Consider the following 12,959-nt stretch of genomic DNA (forward strand, 5'->3'; position numbering starts at 1 on the left):
ACTTTTCTAAACGCTCATTACAATTACATTCCAATATGTTTTTTTTTTTATAAAATATCAGAAGTTAGGAAGTGATAAATGCTATATTTAAAAAGAGAGAGAGAGAAGCAGAGTAGAGCTAAGGGACAGCATGCCAGGGAGGGTAAAGCAGGCTGATTTTAGATAGGGTGGTGGAGGGAGGTCTGGAGGAGGTGACGTTTGAGCAGAGACATGAAGCAAGTGGGGGAACTAGCCTTTGGGTTACTCGGTGGCGGGGAGAACATTCCAGGCTGAGGGGGGCGAGCCAGTACAGGCACAGGGCCACTCGTGCAAATATTGATTTATTGGTAGCATGGTTTGTGTGCGGGCTTGGCTCTTCACACCGAAGTGTGCCAGCCGACACCTATGCCTCCGCTGAAACTGAGGCCCCAGGAGGGGAGTGCCCTGTGCAATGTCACAGACAACTTACTGGCAGCTGAGGGACTTGGGGGTCGGTGAGGTGGGCAGGGGCACCTTGCCGCACCCTCGAATCTCAGGGCCCCGGCCACCAACACCTGCCCCAGGTGTTCCTTTCAGAGAGGGAGGCTCCGGGGGGAGTGCCCGCCCCCATCGCACCCCTGTGGCCTCACCAGAGCAGCTGAAACCCTTCAGGTCCTGGCCCCTCGCCTTTGGGGGGCTGGTTGGGAGAGTGGCGCTGGGAAAGAGGATGGAGAAACACAAAGCCTTCCTCCTTAGAGACAGTTTGTTCTCTCAATGGCTTTTGGAAATTGGAGGCTTTCGTGCTCCAGGCTCAGAAAGGAAAGAGGAGAGACAGCCCGGTGGCAGGAAAGTTCTTGGGAGACATCTGAGTGCAGGGAGGGCGGGCGTGCACCTACTGTGCTCCGAGAGCCCTGTGGGCAGCCAGAGGGACCCCCTACCCCAGCTGTGCTGCATTCCTGGCTCCACTGACCTCCTGCAGGAGACTTGGCTACTCTCAGCCTCAGCCTCCTCATCGATAAAATGGACCCGACAATAGTCCCTGCCGTGAGGGATGACTGTGACAGTGAGAGCTCCCAGTTCTTAGCACTTGGCACAGTGCCAGGAGCAGGCCTGTGCTCAGTAGGTGCAAACTGTAGTAATCAGTTACGTGCATGAGATTCTCATTGCTGTCGCCACACTGTGCATTGAAGCAATCATCTCCCTTCTTGAATCAGGAGCTAAATCCCAGGAGGTCGAATGACTCACCCAAGGTCTCATGGCCATAGAACCTCCTACAGGATTTGGGTGGCCCCGTGCAAGATGGAATACAGGTCCCCTTGTTCAGAAATTCTCAAGAATTGCAAGACGGCAAGAGTGGAGCCCTATACAGGTGCAGGGTGCTCTTGCACAGGGAAACTCGTGCCTCTGCACAGGTATCATGCCCGTGAATGGACAACAGTGCAACCCGAGTGAGCAAAAGTAAAATTCACACCTAGGTTGCCCTGACTCCAAAACTGATGCTCATTCTCCTTCTACACACCAGCACGGCACAGAACCTGAGCTGGCCACTGCAGCAGTGAGCTGGAATCCAGCAGCCCCCAACAAGCACCTGCCACAGCCTCAGGGAGAAAGCACACGTGCACTTATTCGGGGTAGGGAGGTACCCGGTGACTGCTGAGATTCAGACCCACCCCTGCCCAGAAGCTGCCAGGAGGCTCACACACCACCCCCTGCCCCAAGGAAGCTCCCCCAAGGTCCAGGTCAAAAGCCGGGTCCTTGCAAAAGTCTTCCCCGATTGCATGTCTGCTCCCCTGACATTCCTTCAAAGGCCTAAAAGATACCTGTTGAGCACCTGCTGTGTGCCAGTCTCTGTCCTAGGCCCTGAGAGGGTCGAACAGGGACAGAATGTGCATTGTACCCGCAAGGAGACTTGCTGTCAGTGAGCTCTCATCTGGGCAGAGAAATCGACCTACAAAAAGTACTGGTGGGGAGGATTTCAACATGTAGAGCACCTGTCCTTGTGAGGGAAGTGACAGGAGTTTTCCCTTTGAGGCAAACAAAGAGCCTCCGTTGGTCGGGGCTGCTGAATCTGGCTCAGGGACTTCTGGGCTGGCAGGTTTAAGCTGTAGGCTGCGAGAATGTTTCAATTCAGATATTTTTTAGATTAAGCTTTTGTATTTTTTCCAAAATTTTTATTATGATCCCATGGTAGTTGTATAATTAGGGAGAAATGAATTTCTTCATTTAAATGATATTTTAAGGCGTGGGTCATGATTAAAAGATGTGGAAGGGTAGGAGCCTGTGTGCCTGACTCCCAAGCTTGTGTATCACCTTCTGGCTCTGTGCCTCAATTTCCCCATCTGCAGATAAGGAGATGGGCTGAGATGCCTTCTATCCTGAGATTGAGAGCATTTTGACATGGGCTGCCATGTGGGAAAAACTGGGGTAGTTTTTGGACACTAGTTATGCCATACCCCTCAGTCACAGATGCCGGCTGCACACTTACTGGACATGCTGTGACTAACAGGCCCGTGTAACATCTCGAAGCTCAATGGCAAACAGCAAACAAGTTATCTCAAATGACCATCGAAGTTAAGTCCAAGTTTGCAACATGCTGCAAAGAAGAAGTGTGGAAGAAGGTTTTGGAACGTAAAGCACAAGATCAAATGCACGGGTCAAGTGAGGTTTCCTTGTGGAAGCATCGCTTAAGGGTTAACCAGAGCCAGCTAGGGAAAGGGAGGAGGGAAGGGTATGTGAAGAGCTGGAGGCAGGGGTCCCAAGCTGTGGGAGGGATGCTCAGGGTTCTGGAGCAGAGAGAGCCAGAGGGGTAGAGGTGGAGGACAAGGCTGCAGAGACCAGAGGAGCTGGTCCATGTGGGGCTTTGGCCAGGCAGGAGTTGGTACTTGTCTCGAGGGCACTGGGGAGCCATGGATAGTTCTCATCCCAGGAAGAGGATGGCAAGCCTCTAGGAAGACTGGAGCCCTTTGTTCTGAGCAGCCACTTGAGTTGGAGAAGGCTCCATTCATAAAGGAGGTCTGGCTCAGGTGTCAGGAGCAGGATCCCCACAGAGGAGAGGATTTTGAGGAGTCAAACACCATGAACATTCCCCAGCTGCCACCACAGAGCCATCCCAGGTAAGCTCATAAGCCGGACTGTTGAGCACTCTTCATTGCACAACCTGCATTGTCTCATCTCAGACCCTTCACCTGTCATGGGCTTAACGGGGACCGTTCCTACACAGGGTGGCACATAGTAGGTGCTTCACAATGGAAGCCGCCATTCACTAAGCAGCTGTCACTCTTCCCAACACAGCACTGAGACTTTACAGTCATCGACAGGGTCCACCATCCCATCGATCCTTGAGCTAAGCACCAGCATCCCCTTCATTTCATAGATGAATACGCTGGCATAAAGAGCCATTTACACCAGAGACCAAAGTCAGGCCCCAGAGATCACATCTCTGTCACAAACTCCTCTTTTCCTCAGCCCTTCTCCACTCGCCTCTTCTTGACACACACGGGGTGTCTAACAGAGCCTTTGACTTTTTCCATCTGCATACATTCTCTCAGGGAGAGTAGAACAGGGTCACCACAGGCTTAAATCCCTGCACACGGGCTGTGATGAGAGTGAGTCAGGGCAACATAGCTAGTGTGTGGCACATCATATAAAAACACTCAGTAGGTGCTCACCATGATGATTGACCACCCCCCACCATGTTACCACTGGAAGGGCTTCATGGCACATACTCCATTGGACATATGGGCCTAGGTGGAGGGGGTGGCGAGGCAGAAAGTTTAAACCAAGTTAGAAGACTCACAACAGGGTCTGATTAGGTTTGCCCTTGCCCACCCTCACCCCAGGAATCCTGACTAACCTCCTGGCGCATTGTTCAAGTGCTTTTATAGAAGTATCCCGATAACAGGAACTGTGTCTGTCTCACTCACTATTTTAGCTTCCAGGCCTGGTACAGCACAAGTTATCAATAAATACTAGTTGAATGACTGGATGAATGGATGGATGGATGGATGGATGGATGGATGGATGGATGGGTAGATGAGTCACTGTGGCAGAAAGTCTCAGGATGGCCCCCCATTCCTCACCTCCTGATGTTTGTGCTCTTGAATAACCCCCCTCCTCCTGAGTGTGAGGGGAACTTATGACTTGCCTCTAACCCATGGCAGGGTTGATGGGATGCCCATGATTACTACACCAGATCATAACATCCATCTTGCAGGAGTCCCTAGCTCACTGATGGGCTTTGAAGAAGGAAGCTACCGTGGTGTAGGCTACCATGTTGGGAAGCTAATATGGCAAGGGAATGTGGAAGGTTTCTCAGAGTTGAAGGTGGCCTCTGACCAAAAGCCACCAAAAAACAGAAGCCCTCAGTCCTACAACCACAAGGAACTGAATCCTGCCAACAGCCTAAGTGACTTTAGATCCCTCCCCAGTGAAGCCTCGGATGAGACCACAGCCCCAGTTGACACTTTGATGGCAGCCTTATGAGACCGCAGCAGAGGACCTGGCTCAGTCAGATCTGGACTCCTGACCCACAGAAACTGTGAGATCATAAAATATATGTTGGGTTAAGCCACTAAACTAATGGTAACTTATCACCCAGCAAAAGACAACTATTATGGCCATTGTCTTCCATATCCATAGTTCCTAACTAGGCTCGTTTACAGACCAATTCCCATCCCATAATTTCATCAAGGAATATTAAGATAAAAAGAAAACTATCGGGGGCTGGAAATACAAGGGGGAAAGGGAGTTTTAAGACCGTCCTGGGAGCTCCGATGTGCTTGAATCTGAGCACATGCTCTTCCTAGAACTGGCTTGGAAATGGGATCTAATGTCATTACCCTAAGAGAATTCATAAGGGGGAAGGCTCGAGGTCATCTCAAGAACCAGTGCAGCCACCCTCTGCTGGGAAGTGAAGGTGGCTGCTCTCTGCTTCCCAACCATGATCTCAGGCTCCTGCGGGTGGGACGTGCTCTGTTTTCCATCGCTCAGCGATGGAAAAGGCTCTGTTAGGCACCCCGTGTGTGTCAGACACAATGCCTGATTCAGCCTGGGAAAAAGCCTGCTCTGGCCGCAGGGTTTCCACGTGCATTCTCTGAATGTCAGATTGTCCCAGGTGTCAGCTCCTTGAGTGGAAGAGTCATGAAATGCCAACCTCCGTAGGCACAGAGGCACGGACTGTGATAATCAGTATGTTTGTCCTCAGAGCCAATTCATTTCCAGATGCTCCAGTTTGGGTGGCGGAGACAAGGTGAACACAATCAACAGTGAGTTGATAGGTATTGAGATTGGCGCTGGGGGTTCTCTATACTAATCTCTTGGCTTTTGTGTATTTGAGGGGTTGTGTAATTCAAAGTTGAATCAGAAGGGAGGGAGTATAGCCTCATGGTTAGAGTCGCACACATCAGGGGTAAGTCCTGGCTCACCCAAGCTAAATCATCTCAGGTTTACATCAAAACCTTTTTTAACATTTGGGGCTTTTTCAGCTGTAAGAGCAACCTCTGCCTATGCCACCTTCTGCCTCACTTTCCTGGTCTGCAACATGTATGTGAAGAGGTTGGCCAAGTGGCCTGGCTAGGGTGGGTGCTCAACAGGCAGGAATAAGCCTCTCCGGTTTCAAGCTTTCCCAGGGAGCTCACCATGGGGCTGGGCCTCATTGAGATTCTAGCCCCATTTTACAGATGAGGCCCAGAGAGGGGCTGTGACTTGCCTGTAGTCCCACATTGAGGCCCGGAGAGGGGCTGTGACTTGCCTGTAGTCCCACAGCTCAGAAGAGGCTGAGGCAGGATTTGAACCTCATTTGAGTCTTCTCTATTAATTGCTTATACCCAGGTCTGGCTACACAACGTGCAAAGCCCAGTGCAAAGTGAAAAGGCATGATCTCTTGTTCGAAACTTTTGCATTTCAAGTCTGTGACAGCAGAGCGTGATCTCAGCACAGCGCTCTGTGTGACAGCATGAGTCACATGCCAGTGAAGCTGGCCCTGGCAGCACAGGCGGGGTTAGCTGCTATTATTCTTATTCTTATTATAATTTCATCCTTCTGTACGCCTGGATCTTCATGAGGACCTTGGTGATCCCAGAACTACAGAAACAGTACCCATCCCCTCAAATCCTTGCTAGATCGGGACCCAGAAGATCATAAAGAATGAACAATAGGTTGTCAAATATAGTGTTGGAGCTAGAAGAGGTCAACGAATCGACCCATTTGACAGATGTGGAAACTGAGGCCCAGGGAGAGGTAGTGGCTCTCCTGGTATCCAGGACCCCGGGATCTGTGAGATCAATTCTCTGGGCCCCAGCTCTGCCCATTCAGCTGACAGGCTTCCCCCATTCCTCTTGGCTCTGGCCTTTCTGAGGGGGAGCTCCCCAACCTGTTGTCCTCCTCCTGGGCCCATCTTCGTCCAAGCCAACCGCCTCTCTTAGCTCAGTGCCCCAGGGGAGTGTTACCAGCAGCTGCTTAACTCAGATTATAGCTTCTTTAGAAAGCAAGAGAAAAGGAGAGGAGATGGAGGCAAACATTGCCACTCTAAAGAGGCCCTCGTCAGCCTGTTATGAGCGAGGAGTTTGTTTTTTGTTAATATTTTTTCTGCATGGCGTGCTGCAAATAAGAACATTCAGAGAGCAAATTGGTGGCGTATTTATTGCTGTTGGTTCTTCGGCAGTGCTAAGCCAGTAATAACGGAGAAGCCACTTGAAGTGCTAGCTCCATTCCGCCTGGTTAAAGAGATCAGGGCTCTGCTCGCGGGCTGTGTTTTGTCAAGTAGACGCAGAGCGCAACCCCAGAACGCCCAAGCTAATAGCATAATAGGATTGAGCCTTCTGTGGGCTCCGCACATCCCCGCGGGCTCTGCAGGGCAGGGGACTGGACTCCAGGCTCTGAGTGCCCACCAGGCACCTAGTGCAGGCCCAGTGAGGGCTGGCACCTCCCGCTGCCCAGCCAAGCTGCGTGATGCTCTCTGGCTACCTAATTTGCAAAGCCTAGTGCAAAATGAAAAAGAAGGGTCCCCTTAAGTTGTGCATCAGGAGTGTAGGATACCCCTCGAATGGAGAATTGGGCAAACAAGATGGCAAGGGGGCCACGTGGGTCCAAATCCTAGCACTGGCTATCTCTGGCTGGGTGATCCTGGGCAAGTTACTTTAACCGCTCCATCCATACCTCTATTTCTCCATCAATACAATGAGTGGGGCTGGGCCTCAATGAGATTCTAGCCCCATTTTACAGATGAGGTTATTGAGGCCCAGAGAGCGGCTGTGACTTGCCTGCAGTCCCACAGCTAGGAATGAGTACCAACCCCATAGGATTATTATAAGGATTAAGCTGAGTTAATACATGGGAAATGTTTAAGACATGCCTGGTCCAGAGGAAAAACTAAACAAGCAATGAATTTTATCATGACTGGGAAGATCACAGACCTGAACTTGGCACGCTGTGTGAACTTGAGTCACTTCATCCCTGGCTGTTTTAATGGAGTTATAACTCATGCCTATGTCACGTGAGCTAAAAGAGTTAACCAGGGTAAAGAATGTTTGCAAGTGTTGTCAACAGCTCTGTACGGTGGCTGTTACCATGGTCCAGTTCGGGCCCTCCTGGGACATCGTGTGGTCTACTGCCTGTGTACTGCCTGGGAAAGATTTTGCCACAATGTGGCCCCGAGAGGAAGATGCACTCAGCCCCTGACCCAACAATTCCGCTCCTAGAGATAAACCCAAGAAGAATCCTGGCCCATGTGTTCCAGGAGATGTGCACACGCATGCTCACAGCGGCCACGGTCAAGAGAGCTCCAAACTGGAAACCAACCTGATTGTCCATTTCCGTTCCTCTTGGAAGCACCAGGGCCTCATCCTGTATGCAAATAGGTGAACTGTTGCTTCCCATCCCTTCTCTGATTTACCCACATGGGTGTAGACCTTGCTGGTTTTCTCCCTTGGGTCTTCTTCCTCCATGGCAAAGCTGGAGTAAGCATGCTTCAGCATTGGACTTGTTGGGCAGTGAGCCCCATAGGCCTCACGCCTGGACCCTGTGCCCCAGCCTGGCTGGACCAAACCTCACCTACAACCATATGACATTCACCTTCCCATCCTTCTCTTCCCACCTGTATCTCCTTTGAAAATCTTGTCATAATTACTGCTTTGAGCAATTTAATTCTACTACTCAGAAGGGCAGACTTGGTTTTGTGTTGATTGGAAACCCAAACACTGGGATGCCTGAGTGGCTCAGTGGTTCAGCATCTGCCTTTGGCTTGGGGTGTGATCCCAGGGTCGTAGGATCAAGTCCCACATCAGCGTCCTTGCAGGGAGTCTACTTCTCCCTCTGCCTGTGTCTCTACCTCTCTCTGTGTGTCTCTCATGAATAAATGAATAAAATCTTTTAAAAAATGAAAGTCCAAACACCAAATAAGGGAAAGTCAGCCACTATTCACCCCTCTTCACCTGCTCTGACCACATGGGCAGAGGCTCAGTGATGAAATATCCCTTCCATTTAGAATAAACCTGTCTCTTCCCGACTCCTGCCCCCCTGCTTCCAGCTCCCTAAATATGTGTGAATAGAAAATATAAATAAATGTAAATATAATTCTGTAGCCATTTGTGTTCAGGATTTAGAATTTCCTCCTAGAGGGAAAAGACAGGAAGGGAAAGGCTTGTAAGCACAGGCTGTGCTTCATTAAGAAGCGTGTTTGGGTGGCGATCACTTTTCTCTAACGTAGACAAGCCGGCTGGAAGCTGACCCCCATACATCCTGAAATTTCATCAACTCCTCCCTGCCCCCACAAAGAGTCTCCCTTGACTCCTCCCCCACCAAAACAGAGCCCCTTCCTTCCTGTCTCCCCAAGGACCTCCAAGGGTCACCGGGACTGCGTGAAATACGCTCTTCCACTCCCACCGGTGGGGCTCTGGGCTGCCAGACGGCTTTAGATGCCTGGCAGCCGGCCCACCGGCACTTGATGGGGCCCTGGGGCCACAAACAGCAGGGCTGGTGACTAAAGCTGGGCCACTGCCTCAGTTGACGGAAAGGGGTCCTTGTCCTGATTTCAGCAATGGACATGCTCTATAGCACCCTGTGTCTTCGACAAAACTGTTTAGGAATACTAACAAATGGAACGTCGACGATAATGCTGATAATCCTATCAGCTGTATCAGAGTGCTCTACTGTCTCCCATGAAGCTGGAAAGCGTGAGAGCTGTTTATTGGATACTGATTAGATGCTAATATTTTATGAACATCCGGGGATCCGATTCCCACAACTATCCTCCGAAGGAGGGCCGAATATTCCCCCCATTTTACTGATGGAGAAACTGAGCCTCGGTGGAGGTGGGCTCCTTTGCCCAAGGGCACCTCCTCCAGTAAAGGACAGCACCTCACACTGTCCCTGGAGCCACAACTCTCTCTCCAGTTCCAACATCTACCACGGCCTGGAGATGTTAAAGTGATGTTTCTTCCTGGATTTGGCTCAACAGAGGCTCCTTCGGAGCCAGAGCCCTTGGTAGGCGAGCCTGGGCTCCCCACATGCCCTCCCGGCCCCAAGTGTCCTCACAAACTTCCAAGATCCCCAACCAAGGCCCCTTCCAGCAGAGCCCCATTACAAAACCGTCGGCTGCCAAAGCCCCAGCATGTGGGTTAGCCCAGCCCCTGTAATATCAGAAATATTGAAAATAGCTCGCAGGCTCTCCCCCGCCACAGCAGCCCCCGCCCACCACTGCCTTCGGGGCTGGCAAGGTGCCCCCGACGCCTGGCTTTGTGCGGACATGCGGGCCCGCCGCGCTGGCTTCAGTTCTGGGTGGGCCAGAGGGCAATCCTGCGGGAGGCAGAAACTTCTGGTGCTCTCGACTTAACCTCTCGTCCAGAGTCAGCCAGTCACGCGGGGGCTGGGGTGGGGGCGGGGGACCCCTCCAGCCTGAGCGGCGGAGCCCCCTTCAGCTGGCAAGACATCAAAACCCACACAAAATGCTTCCATGTGGTGCCAGCCCTCAGCCTGTGTCCTTCACGTCGAATTAATCCCGGGGCTGCTCGGACAGACATGTCCTCACAACTCTGCTTTCATGTTTGCCCACAATTTCAACGTCATCACACAAAATCAAGGCTAATTGTGAACAGGCCTCCCCCGCCCCCCTGCCCTGCTCCCCTCCCCCCGCCACATCTGGATCCCACAACCTTTCCCGGGGGCCTCAGAGACCTGCTCAGGCTCCGAACTCTTAGACTCTAATTTGATCTCTCCTTCCCTTCCCCAGCCTCCTAAATGTACGGATTGGAATGTTCTTTTCTTTCCTTTAGCCATCGACCTTGTCATTGCCGAGACTACCCTACGAATTCTCTACCTTTCTGGGCTCTCTCTGAGTGAACAGCTAGGCTCTGGAAAAGCCGGGGGAAACCCGCCTTCTAACCAATGGGGAAAACGTCTCCCCCTCTGCCTGCCTGGCACATCCCACCCGCTGCCCTGCGCTGTATTTCCTGTGGCCTGTCCGGATGCATGAGTATCCTCACCCTGTGCCCAGATCATGTGAGTGATGTTACCCACGGCAGAGGGGAGGTGGTCCAGCCTGATAGGGCGCCCTGGGCTAAGAGAAGGAGTTTGGTGCAGGAGAAATGGAGGTATTTGCCTTCCTCAGAGAAACCCAAAGGAAGGAAGGAAGCCTCTTTGGTATTGGCCAGTGACTAGTTTGGGGGAGGAAAAGAAGAGATCTGGGGGGAACCTACAGGTTCTGAGAGCTCCTCAGAGGCGAGCATAGGGACCCCCAAGTACTCAGGGCTCCGTGGATCCTTTGGGGCAGAAAGGTAGGGGTGGGAGGGTTTCTGAGCATTGGTTAATGTCAAGTGTGTGTGGCCAAGGCCCCCAGAGTATTCCAAAAAGGGGGTTCTTAAGTGGTAGTGAACTTATCCTCTCTTCTGAAAAAAAACCCACATCGTTTCAGAGCCCAAAGAGGGCTCAGAAACCCCCTGCATGCCCATTCTGCAGACGAGAAAGCCAAGGCCCAGAGAGAAGAGAAAGGCCTACCTGAGGTTGAAGAAAACAATGGTCCTTCAGGCCTAGGAGGGTCTTTGTCTGGTGTCGCCTGTCGAAAAAGATGGCAATGAGCACCACTGGCAGCCCCTACTGGGTGTTGGGGTTCCCAGAGAAGGCGGCCCCACCCTAGACAAGGCCAAGCGAGGACAGAAGAATCAGAGTTTGGATCTGTGCTCAGCCCACACCACTCAACCACAGGCTGGTGGCCCAGGGCTGGATCCACAGGCCCAGGCAACACATGTGCTGACATTTAGCAGAAGAGCAGGGCCGAGGGAAGGAACGCAGGCTCTGGGTCCAGACCCCACCCCAAGGCTCACTCTCAGGCCAAGTGACCAAGTGACCATGAGCAGCGACCTAACCTCTGCAGGACAGAATATCGTCCACCACCGCCCCTACAGTACCAGCCCCATCCTGTGGGCATTTGCCCCGGGCCAGGGAGTAAACCAACTGCTTCATTCTAATGACCCCAGTTCGTCCTAGTAAGGCTCTGGACTCTCATCATCCCATTTCCCAGGGGCAGAAACTGAGGCTCTAACATACATAAGAACCCACAAGAAGTTTTCCAGGGGAAAACCCAAAGCAATTCAGGGGAATGAATAAGAGACAACGCACATTATTGAATAAACCACTGAACGAATAAACAAGGGGATGAACGAATGAATGATGGGGGGAATGAATATAGATTTGCCCTTCTTGGGACAGAACATGAAAGACTCTTAACTCTGGGAAACGAACTGGGGTGGTGGAAGGGGAGGCAGGCGGGGGGTGGGGGTGACTGGGTGACGGGCACTGAGAGGGGCACTTGTCGGGATGAGCACTGGGTGTTATTCTATATGTTGGCAAATTGGACACCAATAAAAAATAAATTTGTAAGTAAAAAAAAATAGAATGAAATAAAATAAATAAATAAATGTCTCTAAAAGAAAAAAAAAATTGCTCTTCTCCAGGGCTCTAGGGCACAATTTTTGCTTTTTCCCCTTTGAGGTGAAATGCGGTGCTTGAGAAGGAACCCCTCACCCCCGGCCCCCGCCCCACGCCACCCCCTTCATTTCCAAAAACCACAGAAGGGGATTTAAATGCACTGCGTCCCCTATCACCAGCATCTGCCGAGAAGGCTAGAGCTGCTCGGACAAATGAAATTCTGACAAAGCGTGTCACAGGTTTGAAGCATCTGTCACCGAGGGGGAGAGACACACATTTGAATGCTCTGAAAGCAGGAGAAGTGCCACGGCTCTCGAATGACAATCGCACGGGCCCGCTGACTTTCCCTCTGACCTTCTGGCGGCACCGAAGGGCTCCCTCCTGTAAACATCCCGCAAATAGTTTATCTTCATAAAAGTGCCTGTAATGGAGACAGAGTTAATTTGAAATGGTTTCCTAGACCGTTTGTCTTATGGGCCAATTGCCGGGTGACGGCGGAGTGAATGCCGCCCCGCGTGGCAGGGTCCCCCCAGGCCGCGGCTTGCGCCCATGTGACGGGGCAGCGCGATGCTGTTTAATGGGCCTTCGAGGAGTCTCAGTGGATGAGTTCAGCCAGTGCTGGACTTGACCTCGGACACATTCAAGGGCCAACCCCCCACCCTCCCGGCCTCTTTCTCCTGGGGTTTGGGAGCGGAGAGGGGGGAACCTGATGACCACCCTACAGACATAGACACTGAGGCACAGGAGGAGGAGATAGGGAGCCTGTGGTCACCTCGCAGATTGTCCGGAGCGTCGGAAACCGTGTTTTCCCTTCCTGAGCGCACGTGAGCTCGCCAGCCAGTTGCTTGACACTGCGATGCACGGTTTGAGAAATCTCCGTAGGAACCCCCTGGGAGCTCCCTCCACCCAGGTAGCAAAAAGGAGCGGAGGCTTTGGAGGCAGAAAGACCTGGATTCCAATTCCACGCTGGGAGCCTCCTGGGCTGGGTCACTTGGGCGCATTGCTCCGCTGTTCCAGGTCTCGATAAGAAAAATAATAATATTTCACAGGAAGGCTTTGAGGGCCAGACGGCTTTGTGCAGG

Source organism: Canis aureus, chromosome 27, assembly GCF_053574225.1.
Source record: "Canis aureus isolate CA01 chromosome 27, VMU_Caureus_v.1.0, whole genome shotgun sequence".
Classification (NCBI taxonomy): Eukaryota; Metazoa; Chordata; class Mammalia; order Carnivora; family Canidae; genus Canis; species Canis aureus.